We start from the raw sequence: 15,154 nt of genomic DNA, 5'->3' as shown, positions 1-15,154 counted from the left end.
TTTGGGATATCCTGAGGTCATGAAAGGAGCTATATAAATGCAAATCTTTTTTTAAAATTTTGAGGGGCTGAATGGCCTACTCCTCTTCCTATGTTCTTATAACTATACTTCAAAAGTACTTTATAGCTGTGAAATGCTTTGCGTTGAGAACATAAAATATGATATATAAATGCAAGTTCCTCCCTTCCTAAATAACTACTGACATTTGCTATCAAAAGCAAAGTGGCAAAAGATATGACGGAGACATACTGCAGATCAAAGTGAAATTGAATACAGACAGCAGCTCCAGGCTCCAATCAATCATTCAGAGGTCTGTTGTGCTGGTTAACTTGTACTCAGATACCTTATTGTATTGTCTTTGTTTAGCATACTTTTCCACCAAAATATTTCCCTTCCCCTCCTCTCCTGATTTCTCTCTTTAAGACACAGACCCTGCTGAGGTAGGATTCCTCAAAGCTGACAGTCTATGGTACCTTATCCAAGTGCCAATTCTTTACTTGTGAGCCCAGAACAGTAAGTGCCTGCAGGCTTTTCAACCACAAACAGCATCTCAGCGACAGCTGGTCCTGTTCCCACACAATGCCTGCCCGGATCTGCATTTGTATAACACCTGAACATGTTTGTCGGAAATGTCTCAAATCAATTGGCATCGAAGTGCAGTGACTATTCATGGCAGCTATTTTGCATAGTGCGAGATCAACTTAAACAGTAATGAGATGAATGACCAGTTCCATAGAATTACATAGAAATTACAAACAGAAACAGGATGGTCAGTCCAACCAGTTTGTGTTAGTGTTTATCATCCTCACAAGCAGCAATTCTAATCCCATGTGCTGCCCTGTTTCTTTATCCCCTTTATTCTTCTCTTTTTCAACCATCTATCTAACCTATTCTTAAAAGTCGACATGGTCTCTGCTTCAATCATTAGCTCCACTGCATTGCACTCTCTCTTTTGCCTCAACATCTATCCTGTAGTGTGGAACACACAGCACTCCAACTCTGGTCTTACTAAGGACTGCTATCTAGATTTACCAGAATGATACCTGCACTCCAAGGATTAAGTTACAGGAAGAGATTGCACAATCTAGGGTTATATTCCCTGGAATTTAGATGGTTAAGGGGTGATTTGATTGAAGTTTTAAGATATTAAGGGGAACTGATCGGCAATAACCCCTATAATTTTTTGGGGGGGCGCCACGTGACAAATTCAAAATAACGCACATGTGTGGTTTTTTGCATTGAAAAGCCGGAAGCCAGCAACGCAGGATCCCTGGAGCAGCTTACAGGGAACATTGCTGATAGCGTAGATGGAGAGAAATTATTTCCATTGGTTGGGGAGTCCAGGACTAGAGGACAAAGTCTAAACATTAGACCCAGATCTTTCAGTAGTGAAGTTAGGAAACACTTCTACACAATAAAGGTGGTAGAAGTTTGGAACTCTCTTCTGCAAATGGCAGTTGATGCTGGGTCGACTGTTAATTTTAAATCTGAGATTGATAGATTTTTGTTAACTAAGGTATTAAGAGATACAGGTTAAAGACGGATGTATGGAGTTACATCACAGATCAGCCATGATCTCATTGAATGGTGGAACAGGCTCAGGGGACGAAATGGATTACTCCTGTTCCTATGTTCCAGTATTACAGTCCAGAACCTCACAATCATCTGTGTAAAAAATATTTTCCATGCTCTCTGTCCTAAATCTCTTATATTTGATCTTGTATCTATGTCCCCGTTGTTCTAAACCCCTCAGCCACTGAAAACAAATCTCTTTCTATCCAACCTTTCCCATCGCTTCATAATTTGAAACACCCCTATCAATTCACATCATAATCGCTTCTATTCTAAGAAAACAGCCACACTTTTTCAAGCCTTTCCTCATATTTGTATTTCATCATACCAGGCAGCATCCTAGTGAATCAGCACTGTACCCTTTCCATTGCTTCAACATCCCTCCTGTGGCGTAGAGCCCAAAACCTTTTTGTATTTGTTCATGGGATGTGGGTGTTGCTGGCAAGGCCATCATTTATTGCCCATGCCTAATTGCCCTAGAGAAGGTGGTGGTGAGCCGTCTTCTTGAACCGCTGCAGTCTTTGTGGTGAAGGTACTCCCACAGTGCTGTTAGGGAGCGAGTTCCAGGATTTTCACCCAATGACGATGAAGGAACGGCTATATCTATTTCCAAGTCAGCATGGAAAGGAACCTGGAGGTGATGGTGTTCCCATGGAAACATAGAAAATAGGTGCAGGAGTAGGTCATTTGGCCTTTCGAGCCTGCACCACCATTCAATAAGATCATGGCTAATCATTCCCCTCAGTACCCCTTTCCTGCTTTCTTTCCATACCCCTTGATCCCTTTAGCCGTAAGGGCCATATCTAACTCCCTCTTGAATATATCCAATGAACTGGCATCAACAACTCTCTGCGGTAGGGAATTCCACAGGTTAACAACTCTCTGAGTGAAGAAGTTTCTCCTCATCTCGGTCCTAAATGGCTTACCCTTTATCCTTAGACTATGTCCCCTGGTTCTGGACTTCCCCAACATCGGGAACATTCTTCCTGCATCTAACCTGTCCAGTCCCATCAGAATTTTATGTTTCTATGAGATCCCCTCTCATCCTTCTAAACTCCAGTGAATAAAGGCCCAGTCTCTCCTCAAATGTCAGTCCAGCCATCCCATGAATCAGTCTGGTGAACCTTTGCTGCACTCCTTCAATAGCAAGAATGTCCTTCCTCAGATTAGGAGACCAAAACTGAACACAATATTCCAGGTGAGGCCTCACCAAGGCCTTGTACAACTGCAGTAAGACCTCCCTGCTGCTATACTCAAAACCCCTAGCTATGAAGGCCAACAAAACATTTGCCTTCTTCACCTCCTGCTGTACCTGCATGCCAACTTTCAATGACTGATGTACCATGACAACCAGGTCTCGTTGCACCTCCCCTTTTCCTAATCTGCCGGCCTTCAGATAATATTCTGCATTTGTGTTTTTGCCACCAAAGTGGATAACCTCACATTTATCCACATTATACTGCATCTGCCATGCATTTGCCCACTCACCTAACCTGTCCAAGTCACCCTGCAGCCCTGAGCGTCCTCCTCGCAGCTCACACCACCACCCAGTTTAGTGTCATCTGCAAACTTGGAACTATTACACTCAATTCCTTCATCCAAATCACTAATGTATATTGTAAATAGCTGGGGTCCCAGCACTGAGCCCTGCGGCACCCCATTAGTCACTGCCTGCCATTCTGAAAAGGATCCGTTTATCCCGACTCTTTGCTTGTTGTCTGCCAACCAGTTCTTTATCCACGTCAGTACATTACCCCCAATACCATGTGCTTTAATTTTGCACACCAATCTTTTGTGTGGGACCTTGTCAAAAGCCTTTTGAAAGTCCAAATACACCACATCCACTGGTTCTCCCTTGTCCACTCTACGAGTTACATCCTCAAAAAATTCTAGAAGATTTGTCAAGCAGGATTTCCCTTTCATAAATCCATGTTGACTTGGACCGATCCTGTCACTCCTTTCCAAATGCGCTGTTATTTCATCTTTAATTGATTCCATCATTTTCCCCACGACTGATGTCAGGCTAAACAGTCTATAATTACCCGTATTCTCTCCCTCCTTTTTTTATAAAGTGGTGTTACATTAGCTACCCTCCAGTCCATAGGAACTGATCCAGAGTCGATAGACTGTTGGAAAATGATCATCAATGCATCCACTATTTCTCGGGCCACTTCCTTAAGTACTCTAGGATGCAGACTATCAGGCCTTCAATCCCATTAATTTCGCTAACACAATTTCCCGCCTAATAAGAATATCCTTCAGTTCCTCCTTCTCACGAGACCCGCGGTCCTCTTGTACTTCCGGAAGGATATTTGTGTCTTCCTTCATGAAGACAGTACCAAAGTATTTGTTCAATTGGTCTGCCATTTCTTTGTTCCCCATTATAAATTCACCTGAATCTGACTGCAAGGGACCTACGTTTGTCTTCACTACTCTTTTTCTCTTAACATATCTATAGCACCTTTTGCAGTCAGTTTTTATGTTCCCAGCAAGCTTCCTCTCATACTCTATTTTTGCTCTCCAAATTAAACCCTTTGTCCTCCTCAGGCTTGCTGTTTTTTCTGACCAATTTATATGCCTCTTCCTTGGATTTAACACTATCCTTAATTTCCCTTGTTAGCAACGGTTGAGCCACCTTCCCCGTTTTATTTTTACTCCACACAGGGATGGACAATTGTTGAAGTTCATCCATGTGATCTTTAAATGTTTGCCATTGCCTATCCACCGTCAACCCTTTAAGTATCATTTGCCAAATCCAGCCAATTCACGTCTCATACCATCGAAGTTACCTTTCCTTAAGTTCAGGACCCTAGTCTCTGAATTAACTGTGTCACTCTCCATCTTAACAAAGAATTCTGCCATATTATGGTCACTCTTCCCCAAGATTGCTAATTAGTCTTTTCTCATTACACATTACCCAGTCTAGGATGGCCAGCTCTCTAGTTGGTTCCTCGACATATTGGTCCAGAAAACCATCGCTAATACACTCCAGGAAATCCTCCTCCACCGTATTGCTACCAGTTTGATTAGCCCAATCTATATATAGATTAAAGTCGCCCATGATAACTGCTGTACCTTTATTGCATGCATCCTTAATTTCTTGTTTGATGCTGTCCCCAACCTCACTACTACTGTTTGGTGGTCTGTACACAATTCCCACTAGCGTTTTCTGCCTTTTGGTATTCCGCAGCTCCACCCATACAGATTCTGTTGTGTATCTGTAAAGTGTGCACTCCCGTGTTCTGCCACCAAGGAGCTCATCCCCTGAAGTCCCAAGGGATCCCAGCATCCCATGTACAGCCTCAGCTGTGTTAGGAACACAATAACTGGCGATGAGAATACGAATCCAACGCAGAGATGCAGCAAACTGTGGGCATCCTGGAGAAGTTCTCGGAGGGTGAGGACTGGGAAGCCGATGTCGAACGGCTAGACCAGTACTTTGTAGCCAACGAGCTGGACGGAGAAGGAAGCGCTGCAAAAAGGAGAGCGGTCCTCCTCACAGTCTGCGGGGCACCGACCTACAGTCTCATGAAGAATCTTCTGGCTCCGGTGAAACCCACAAATAAGTGGGTTCGGGAGTATCTTAACCCGAGGGAGAGCGTGCTGATGGCGAGGTATCGGTTCTACACGTGCCAGCGATCTGAAGATCAGGAAGTGGCAAGCTACGTCGCTGAGCTAAGGCGACTTGCAGGACAATGTGAGTTTGATGGCTACCTAGAGCAAATGCTTTTTTGTATTGGGCATTGGCCACAAGACCATCCGACGAAAACTTTTGACTGTAGAGACACCGACCCTCAGTAAGGCCATTGTGATAGCACAGGCGTTTATGTCCACTAGTGATAACACCAAACAAATCTCTCAGCACACAAGTGCTAGCAATGTTCATAAATTAACTGGAACTGTGTTTGCGAGCAGAAATGTACAGGGCAGAACCCACGAGTCTGCAACTGCCAGCAGGCCTCAGATGACCCGGATGACTCAGAGTCCCCAACAAAGGATGAATGCAAGGCAATTCACACCTTGTTGGCGTTATGGAGGCTTCCATTCAGCCTATTCATGCCGCTTCAAAGGGTATGTTTGCAAGAGCTGTGGAACAATGGGGCAGCTCCAACGTGCTTTCAAATGAGCTGCAAGCTCTGCAAAACCTGCTAACCACCACGTGGCAGAGGAAGATCGGTCCATGGTAGATCAAAGCAATTTCGAGCCTCAGAGAGAGGAAGCAGATGCTGAAGTACAGAGGGTGCACACGTTTTCGACGAAATGTCCACCTGTAATGCTAAACGTAAAATTGAATGGCTTACCCATAGCCATGGAACTGGACACTGGCGCTAGCCAATCCATCATGAGTAAAAAGATGTTTGAGAGATTGTGGTGCAACAAGACACTCAGACCAGCCCTGAGCCCCATCCACACGAAACTGAGAACATACACCAAAGAGCTTATCACTGTCCTGGGCAGCGCCATGGTCAAGGTCACCTACGAGGGTTCGGTGCACGAATTGCCACTCTGGATTGTCCCTCACACTGCTTGGAAGGAGCTGGCTGGGCATAATCCGCTGGAACTGGGATGACATCCGAGCCCTATCACATGTTGATGAGGCCTCATGCACCCAGGTTCTAAACAAATTTCCTTCCCTTTTTGAGCCAGGCATTGGAAACTTTTCCAGGGCGAAGTTGCGGATCCACTTGGTCCCAGAGGCACGACCCATTCACCACAAGGCGCGAGCGGTACCTCACATGATGAGGGAGAGAGTGGAAATCGAGCTGGACAGGCTGCAACGCGAAGACGTCATCTCCCCAGTGGAATTCAGCAAGGGGGCCAGCCCAATTGTTCCAGTACTCAAAAGTGATGGCACGGTCAGGATTTGCGGTGATTATAAAGTAACTATTAATCATTTCTCGCTACAGGACCAATACCCGCTACCTAAGGCAGAAGACCTTTTTGCGACGCTGGCAGGAGGCAAGACGTTCACCAAGCTCGACCTGACTTCGACCTACATGACGCAGGAGCTGGAGAAGTCTTTCAAGGGCCTCACCTGCATCAACACGCACAAGGGACTGTTCATCTACAACAGATGCCCGTTTGGAATTCGGTCGGCTGCAGCGATCTTCCGGAGAAACATGGAGAACCTACTCAAGTCGGTACCACACACGGGGGTCTTTCAGGACGACATATTGGTCACGGGTTGGGACACCGCCGAGCACCTACAAGACCTGGAGGAGGTTCTCCAGCGACTGGATCGCGTAGGGCTGCGGCTGAAGAGGTCGAAATGCATCTTCATGGCAACAGAAGTGGAGTTTTTGGGGAGAAAGATCATGGCAGATGACATTCGGCCCACAGACGCCAAGACAGAGGCTATCAGGAACGCGCCCAGGCCACAGAACGTCACGGAGCTGCGGTCATTCCTGGGACTCTGCAACTATTTTGGTAACTTCCTACCGGGGTTAAGCATCCTTTTAGAGCCCCTACATGTGTTATTGCGCAAAGGTGAGAACTGGGTATGGGGAATAAAAACAAGTAATTGCTTTTGAGAAAGCCAGAAACATTTTATGCTTCAGCAAGATGCTTGTATTGTTTAAACCGTGTAAAAGACTTGTGCTAGCATGTGACGCATCGTCGTACAGAGTTGGGTGTGTATTACAACAAGCTAACGTTGCGGGGAAATTGCAACCTGTCACCTATGCTTCCAGGAGCTAGTCTAAGGCCGAGAGGGCCTACAGCATGATTGAGAAAGAGGCATTAGCGTTTGTGTTCTGAGGAAAGAAAATGCATCAGTACCTGTTTGGCCTCAAATTTGAGCTGGAAACCGATCACAAGCCCCTCACTGAAAACAAGGGGATAAATACTAATGCCTCAGCCCGCATACAAAAGTGGGCACTCGTGCCATCAGCGTATAACTATACCATCCGCCACAGGCCAGGCACCGAGAACTGTGCGGATGCCCTCAGTCGGCTTCCATTGCCCACCACGGGGGTGAAAATGGCGCAGCCTGCAAACTTGTTGATGGTGGCGCAGCCCGCAGACACGTTGATGGTCATGGAAGCATTTGAAAATGATAAATCACCTGTCACGGCCCGCCAGATTAGGACTTGGACCAGCCAAGATCCTTTGCTATCCCTGATAAAAAAAACTGTGTACTGCATGGGAGCTGGGCCAGCATCCCCGTTGAAATGCAAGAACCAATCAAGCCATTCCAGCGGCAAATTGACAAGCTGTACATTCAGGCACTGCCTGTTGTAGGGTAACCGCGTAGTGCTACCAAAAAAGGGCCAGGGAGACGTTCATCTCGGATCTCCACAGCACACACTTGAGTATAGTAATGATGAAAACGATAGCCAGATCCCACGTGTGGTGGCCCGGTATCGACTCTGACTTAGAGTCCTCTGTACGGCAATGTAGCATATGTGCTCAGTTGAGCAATGCGCTCAGAGAGGCACTACTAAGTTTGTGGTCCTGGCCCTCCAGACCATGGTCGAGGATCCATGTCAACTACGCGGGCCAGTTTCTTGGTAAAATGTTCGTGGTGGTGGTGGATGCTTTTTCAAAATGGATTGAATGTGAAATAAAGTCGGGAAGCACCGCCACTGCCACCATTGAAAGCCTGAGGGCCATGTTTGCCACCCATGGCCTGCCTGAAATACTGGTCAGTGACAATGGGCCATGTTTCACCAGTGCCGAATTTAAAGAATTCATGACCCGCAATGCGATCAAACATGTCACCTCGGCCCCGTTTAAACCAGCCTCCAATGGGCAGGCAGAGCAGGCAGTATAAACCATCAAATAGAGCCTTAAATGAGTCACAGAGGGCTCACTGCAAACCCGCCTGTCCTGACTACTGCTCAGCTACCACATGAGACCCCACTCGCTTGCAGAGGTGCCCCCGGCTGAGCTACTCATGAAAAGGACACTTAAAACCAGACTTTCACTGGTTCACCCCAACCCGCATGATCAGGTAGAGAGCAGGCGGCAGCAACAAAATGTAAACGATGGTTGCGCCACTGTTTCACGGGAAATTGATCTGAATGACCCTGTGCATGTGCTAAACTATGGACATGGTCCCAAGTGGACTGCAGCACAGTGATAGCTAAAGAAGGGTGTTTGTAGCCAAACTAGACAATGGACAAATTTGCAGAAAGCACCTGGACCAACGAGGCTGCAGTTCACAGATTGCTCTGAACAACCCACAGCAGACACCACCTATTTCGAGCCCACAACACACACCCAAAGGATCAACGACACCACGCCGGACCAGGAAATTAAACCCATCAAGCCGAACAGCCAGCAAGGCCAGGCTCACCAAGCAGCCCTGCAGGGCCAACAACACGCCAGCCCAGCGAGGGCACAGCCAACACACCAGAACAGACATTTGTACCGAGGCGGTCCAACAGGGAAAGAAAGGCTCCCGACCGCCTCACCTTGTAAATAGTTTTCATTTTGACTTTGCGGAGGGAGTGATGTTGTATATCTGTAAAGCATGCACTCCCATGTTCCGCCACCAGAGAGCTCATTCCCTGAGGTCCCAAGGGATCCCAGCATCCCTGTGGAGCACTGTATATAAACCGGCCCCTAAGGCCTGTTCCTCACTCTGGAGTGTCTTATTAAAGACTGAGGTCAGTGTTACTTTAACCTCCCTGTGTGCAGCCTCATCTGTGTTAGGAACACAATAGATTCCACATCATCCAAGCTAATGTCCTTTCTTACTATTTCCTCTTTAACCAGCAGTGCTACCCCACCTCCTTTTCCTTTCTGTCTATCCTTCCTGAATGTTGAATACCCCTGGATGTTGAGTTCCCAGCCTTGGTCACCCTGGAGCCATGTCTCCGTGATGCCAATTATATCATATTCATTAATTGCTGCCAATGCAGTTAATTCGTCCACCTTATTAAGAATACTCCTGGCATTGAGGCACAGAGCCTTCAGTCTTGTCTTTTTAATACACTTTGCCCTTTTCGAATTTTGCTGTAATATGGCCCTTTTTGATTTTTGCCTTGGGTTTCTCTGCCCTCCACTTTTACTTTTCTTCTTTCTATCTTTTGCTTCTGCCCCCATTCTACTTCCCTCTGTCTCCCTGCATAGGTTTCCATCCCCCTGCCATATTAGCTTAACCCCTCCCCAACAGCACTAGCAAACACTCCCCCTAGGACATTGGTTCCGGTCCTGCCCAGGTGCAGACCGTCCGCTTTGTCCTGGTCCCACTTCCTCCAGAACTCGTTCCAATGTCCCAAGAATTTGAATCTCTCCTTTCTGCACCACTCCTCAAGCCATGTCTTCATCTGAGTTATCCTGCAATTCCTACTCTGGCTAGCACTTGGCACTGGTAGCAATTGTGAGAGTACTACCTTTGTGTTCCTACTTTTAAATTCAACTCCTAGCTCCCTAAATTCAGCTTGTAGGACTTCATTCCGTTTTTTACTTATATCGTTGCCATCTATATGCACCACGACAACTGGCTGTTCACCCTCCCTCTTCAAAATGTCCTGCAACCGCTCCGAGACATCCTTGACCCTTGCACCAGGGAAGCAACATACCATCCCATGCACCTGCTGCCCTTGTTCTTCTTGGTGGTAGAAATCGCGGGTTTGGGAGGTGCTGTTGACGAAACCTTAGTGAGTTTCTGCAGTGCATCTTGTAGATGGTACACACCACAGACACGCAATACTCCAACTGTGGTCTTCCTAAGATTTTATATAGATTCACTATTCCATCTTAATTTTTATATTCTGTACCTCTTACCATAAGACCCAGTATTCCATCAGCTTTCTTATGACCTTAATCCACTTGTGGTGCTGCTTTTAAGGTCTTGTGAACCCGAACCCTCCCCAAATTCCTCTGCTTTTCCACATTACCCAACTTTCCCCCAACCTTCAAAGTGTAATTAATACTTTTTGTTTTCAAAAAGATACTAGATCACACGTCCACAGCCTACCCTGATAGTTAAAATGTTGTTCTGTTTAACCTTTGGTAATTAAAAAAAAAAATTCATTCTCTGGGTGTGGGCGTCGCTGGCAAGGCCAGCATTTAATGCCCATCCCTAATTGCCCTTGAGAAGGTGGTGGTGTGCGGCGCCCCCCCGACCTGTGAGAGGACAGCATCGGCAGGCGAGGGTACAAGTAAGAAAGCTATCCATTGAGGCAAGTGGTGCGAGCTGACTCAGGAGTGCGGCTACTTCTAGCTGGATTGGCATCGCTGGAGTCCAGGCGCCCATTGGAGTGGCGTCCGAGCCCAGTGGGGTGGGGGCTGAGAGTCAGGCCCATTGGAGCTGCGTCTGAGCCCAGCGGCGGCCTGGGGGCCGAGCCCAGCTGGGGCCTGAGAGTCAAGCCAATTGGAGCAGCGTCCGAGCCCAGTGGGGGGCTGAGAGTCGGGCCCATTGGAACGGCGTCCGAACCCAGCAGGGGACTGAGAGTCGGACCCAGCAGGTGCGGCGCCCGAGCCCAGCGGGGTGCGGCATCTGAGCTCAGCGAGGGGCTGCATTAGATGTACAGTGAGGGAGGCATTAGATGTCCAGCGAGGGGCAGAGATCGAGCCCAGCGAGGGGCGGCGTTCGAGCCAACGAGGGGCGGTGGTCAAGCCCAGCGAGGGATGGCATTCCAGCCCAGCGAGGGGCAGCGTTCCAGCCCAGCGAGGGGCGGCACAGCATTTAACAGCGGCGGGGCCGTGGCCCAGGAGCGGCGCAGCTTATATAACATCAGAGAGGTTGTGGCTCAGTAGTGGCGCATCATTTAAAAATGGAGGGGGGGTGGTACAGGAGTATCTCAGCATATAACACTGGAGAAGCCTTGGCCCAGGAGTGGCACAGCATGTAACAGTGGCGGGGCCGTGACCCAGGAGCGGCGCAGCACATAACAGTGGCGGGGCCGTGGCCCAGGAGCAACGCAGTATTTAACAGCGGCTGGGCCGTGGCCCAGGAGCAGCGCAGCATTTAACAACGGAGAGGGTCCGGGCCTAGGGGGTGGCACAATAGAGCTTGGTCTCCAGTCGTCTTGGTCAATCCTCGCCACTGGACCAAGACCTGGCTCTGTGAAGCCCATGTGGTGGCTGATCTGCAACAGTCATCACACGTTAAAAAAAAATCCACGCATAGGCATCTTCCACCGTTTAAGATGTAACTCATTGTAACACCTGTGAGCCCATCTTTTTTTGGTGTGAAGTGCATCATCCTCGTGCTGAGGGATTGCCAAGTAGTAGTAGTAAACTGCTGCAGTCCATGTGGAGAAGGTACTTACTGACATTGAATTCCATCTGCCACTTTTTTGCCTTTTCCACCACCTTTTCAATATCTTCTTGCAACTTCCTTTGGTTCTTATTGTCGTCTACAAATTTGTTCACTGCCTCTAGCCCCCCATATCTAAATCATTGATGTACACAGTGAACAGAAGTGGTCCCAGAGCAGAACCGGTCAGACACTGCTACCCACCTCTAACCACTGGAGAAATTTCTCTTAACCCCTACTCTCTGTTTTCTCCCTTCTGACCAGTTTTAAAATTCAATTTGCCTATCAAACTTCCCTATCAAAAGTAGAATTCCATACCGTTTAATAGTCTCCAATGCTGTCTCCTGTGTGGTACCTGGTCACTGAAAGTCCACATCTGTTGCATTTCGGCCATCCACCAAATATGTCACCTTCTCAAAGAACTCCATCAGGTTTGTCAGGCACAGTCTTACTGTCTGAATTCTGTGTTGGTTGCTACTAATTATTTTTCCTTCACCCAGATAATAATTTCATCCAACATTTTCCCTACCACAGATGTTAAACAAGTTGACCTATAATTACCTGGGTTAGCTCTCTCTTGCTTTTTGAAAATAGTTATTACATTGGCCTCCCTCCAGTGGCACACATCCACTCTCAATAGTTAGGGCTAGAACTTCGCCAATTTTGTGACGGGGTTTTTGGTTATATTTCACCATATTTGGCGAAAAAACGGTTGGCGGGAACTTCAGGCACCTATTTGCGGCACCGCTTTCCACATACCGCTGGGGAGAGGAGCGCCGCCATACAAGACCCGAAATAGCGTTTTCACCCGAAATTTGACTTTCTCCGCATCTGTATTCTGCGCCCAGAATGCCGACAGGGAAAAACCTTTGTTGCAGCCCTGCCAGCAGCGGTAAGTATGAAGACCTTCAAAAAAGGTAAGTTAAAGTTTTTATTTTTTAATTCTTTTTCAGCGATTTAGTAGATAAAGGTTTTGTGAATGTTTTGTGAATTTTTTTTTCCAATTTTTTTTGGTGTTTTCCCCCCCCTCCAAAGTCCTCCAGTGCTATAGGCCTTGGACTAAAGTTGCCGAAATTCAAAGTTTGCGGCGTGAATCCTCATGCAACACTGTTGTGCAAATTAAAGGCTGAATATCCAACCTACTAACAGTAGTGAAGCAATAACGGTAATTTTGGCGAAAAAAATACCGTTTTAGCTGAAAACTGAAAGAAGAATCATAGAATGGTTACAGCACTGAAGGAGGCCATTCGGCCCGTCGAAGTCATGCTGGCTCTCTGCAAGAGCACTTCAGCTAGTCCCACTCCCCCGCCCTGTCCCTGTAGCTCTGCAATTTATTTTCCTTCAGGTATTTATCCAATTCCCTTTTGAAAGCCACAATTGAGTCTGCCTCCTCCACCCTTTCAGGAAGTGTATTCAAGATTCTAACCAATCGTGGCGTAAAAAAGTTTTTCCTCATGTCACCTTTGGTTCTTCTGCTATTTTTGGTGGCTTTGTTTGAGGGAGAAATTTGGCTAGAAAAGAACCTCCTACTCTTCATTAATTAGTGACATGTGACCTTTAGTGTATGCCTGAATCATGGGAACATGCAACAACAGTTGGTTTCATCGCTCATCTGAAGGACAGCCCCTCAATGTAGCACTCTCAGCAACAGTCTCACCCTAGATTATAAGAACATAAGAATTAGGAGCAGGTGTAGGCCATAAGGCCCCTCGAGCCTGCTCTGCCTTTCAATAAGATCATGGCTGATCTTCAACCTCAACTTCACTTTCCCGCCCAATCTCCAAATCCCTTGATTCCCCTAGAGTCCATAAATCTATCTAGCTCAGCCTTGTTAATGAAGTGAAAAAATTCCGCCGCACCTCAGCCTTAAATGGCCGACCCCTTATCCTGAGACTATGCCCCCTACTTCTAGATGTTATTATGTGCACATGTTCAGCATTGCAGCCTAAACCTACAACTGTGACACAGTGAGAGTGGTACTGACTGACTCAAGCTGATATTAAGGGTCAAACCTGAGACTTTCATGACCTGAGGGATTGCAGACGCTCATTTGTTTCTAGATTGAGAAATAGAATTAAAAAGAAGATGCTTTTGTTGGAAATGGATATTAAAGCTTTAGAACTGAGGCTGGGAGATTATTAGGCACCAAAACTAGATTGTCCCAACCCACCAGATCTGCAGACCCAAAAATCAATATTGACTAACTGACTCTACAGTCTCTATGGAGTTTCAGCTCCTGGGAGAAACATTTTGAATTATTTCTGGGAAAGAGATAGGGCACTCGCTAAAAAAAAGGGTGTTATGTGACAGGCGGTATTATGTGAGAGGATGGTGTGTCGTCTCTAACATTTAAAGTCCTATTGCAGTACGACTTACATGGGTCACAAGTAATTGTAAAAATGTATACAATATTATGTAATAAGATATCAAATAAGAGCTAATTTACATAGGTTTTCAATGGAATGTGCACTCCATGAACTGTATATTGATAATATATTATAAATCTTACATCTGAGAGTGTTATGTGTTAACTTTTCAAATTAAAAATACCCATATCAATATTTACAATGCTCAGTCATATGTAAACTTGTCATGCTGTAATTAACACTCCAGCCAACAGTGGCGCTGTCACTCTTCAGTTTTTGTGTCTCCCAAATCCTCAGCCTATATTGCAGATAAGCTCCTATGTTCCAACCATCTCTACATCTCTGATTCCTAAATTCTGTACATTTTTCTATTTAACTATAATTAATTATTAAAAAATCAAAGTATTTAAAAATAAGGACTGAATGTGTGACTTTAAAATGGCAATTGAATTATGCCTGTGTGCCAAGGTACAGTTCTCCCCTGGCCTCTAACCTCGCTTCTCTTGAAGACTACATTTGGTCTTGAGTCACCACGTGCAATGCCACAGGAGATCGACTGGTTTCTTTCTATCATTAAAAGCCTTGGTATGGCATGCACATCCCCATCAGGTGTTACATTTTATAATCGGAAAACTGTTAATTTACCACCATAAAAACTACCTATATAAATATTTATAATAAGAATCCATCTGTAAACACTTAGAGTGCAAAATGATACTTAAAGGGTTGACGGTGGATAGGCAATGGCAAACATTTAAAGAACACATGGATGAACTTCAACAATTGTACATCCCTGTCTGGAGTAAAAATAAACCGGGGAAGGTGGCTCAACCGTGGCTAACAAGGGAAATTAGGGATAGTGTTAGATCCAAGGAAGAGGCATATAAATTGGCCAGAAAAAGCAGCAAACCTGAGGACTGGGAGAAATTTAGAATTTAGCAATGAAGGACAAAGGGTTTAATTAGGAGGGGGAAAATAGAATAAGAGAAGAAACTTGCTGGGAACA

The sequence above is a fragment of the Pristiophorus japonicus genome, chromosome 19 (genome assembly GCF_044704955.1).
Source record: "Pristiophorus japonicus isolate sPriJap1 chromosome 19, sPriJap1.hap1, whole genome shotgun sequence".
In the NCBI taxonomy this organism is placed as follows: domain Eukaryota; kingdom Metazoa; phylum Chordata; class Chondrichthyes; family Pristiophoridae; genus Pristiophorus; species Pristiophorus japonicus.
This window is presented reverse-complemented; position numbering follows the sequence as displayed.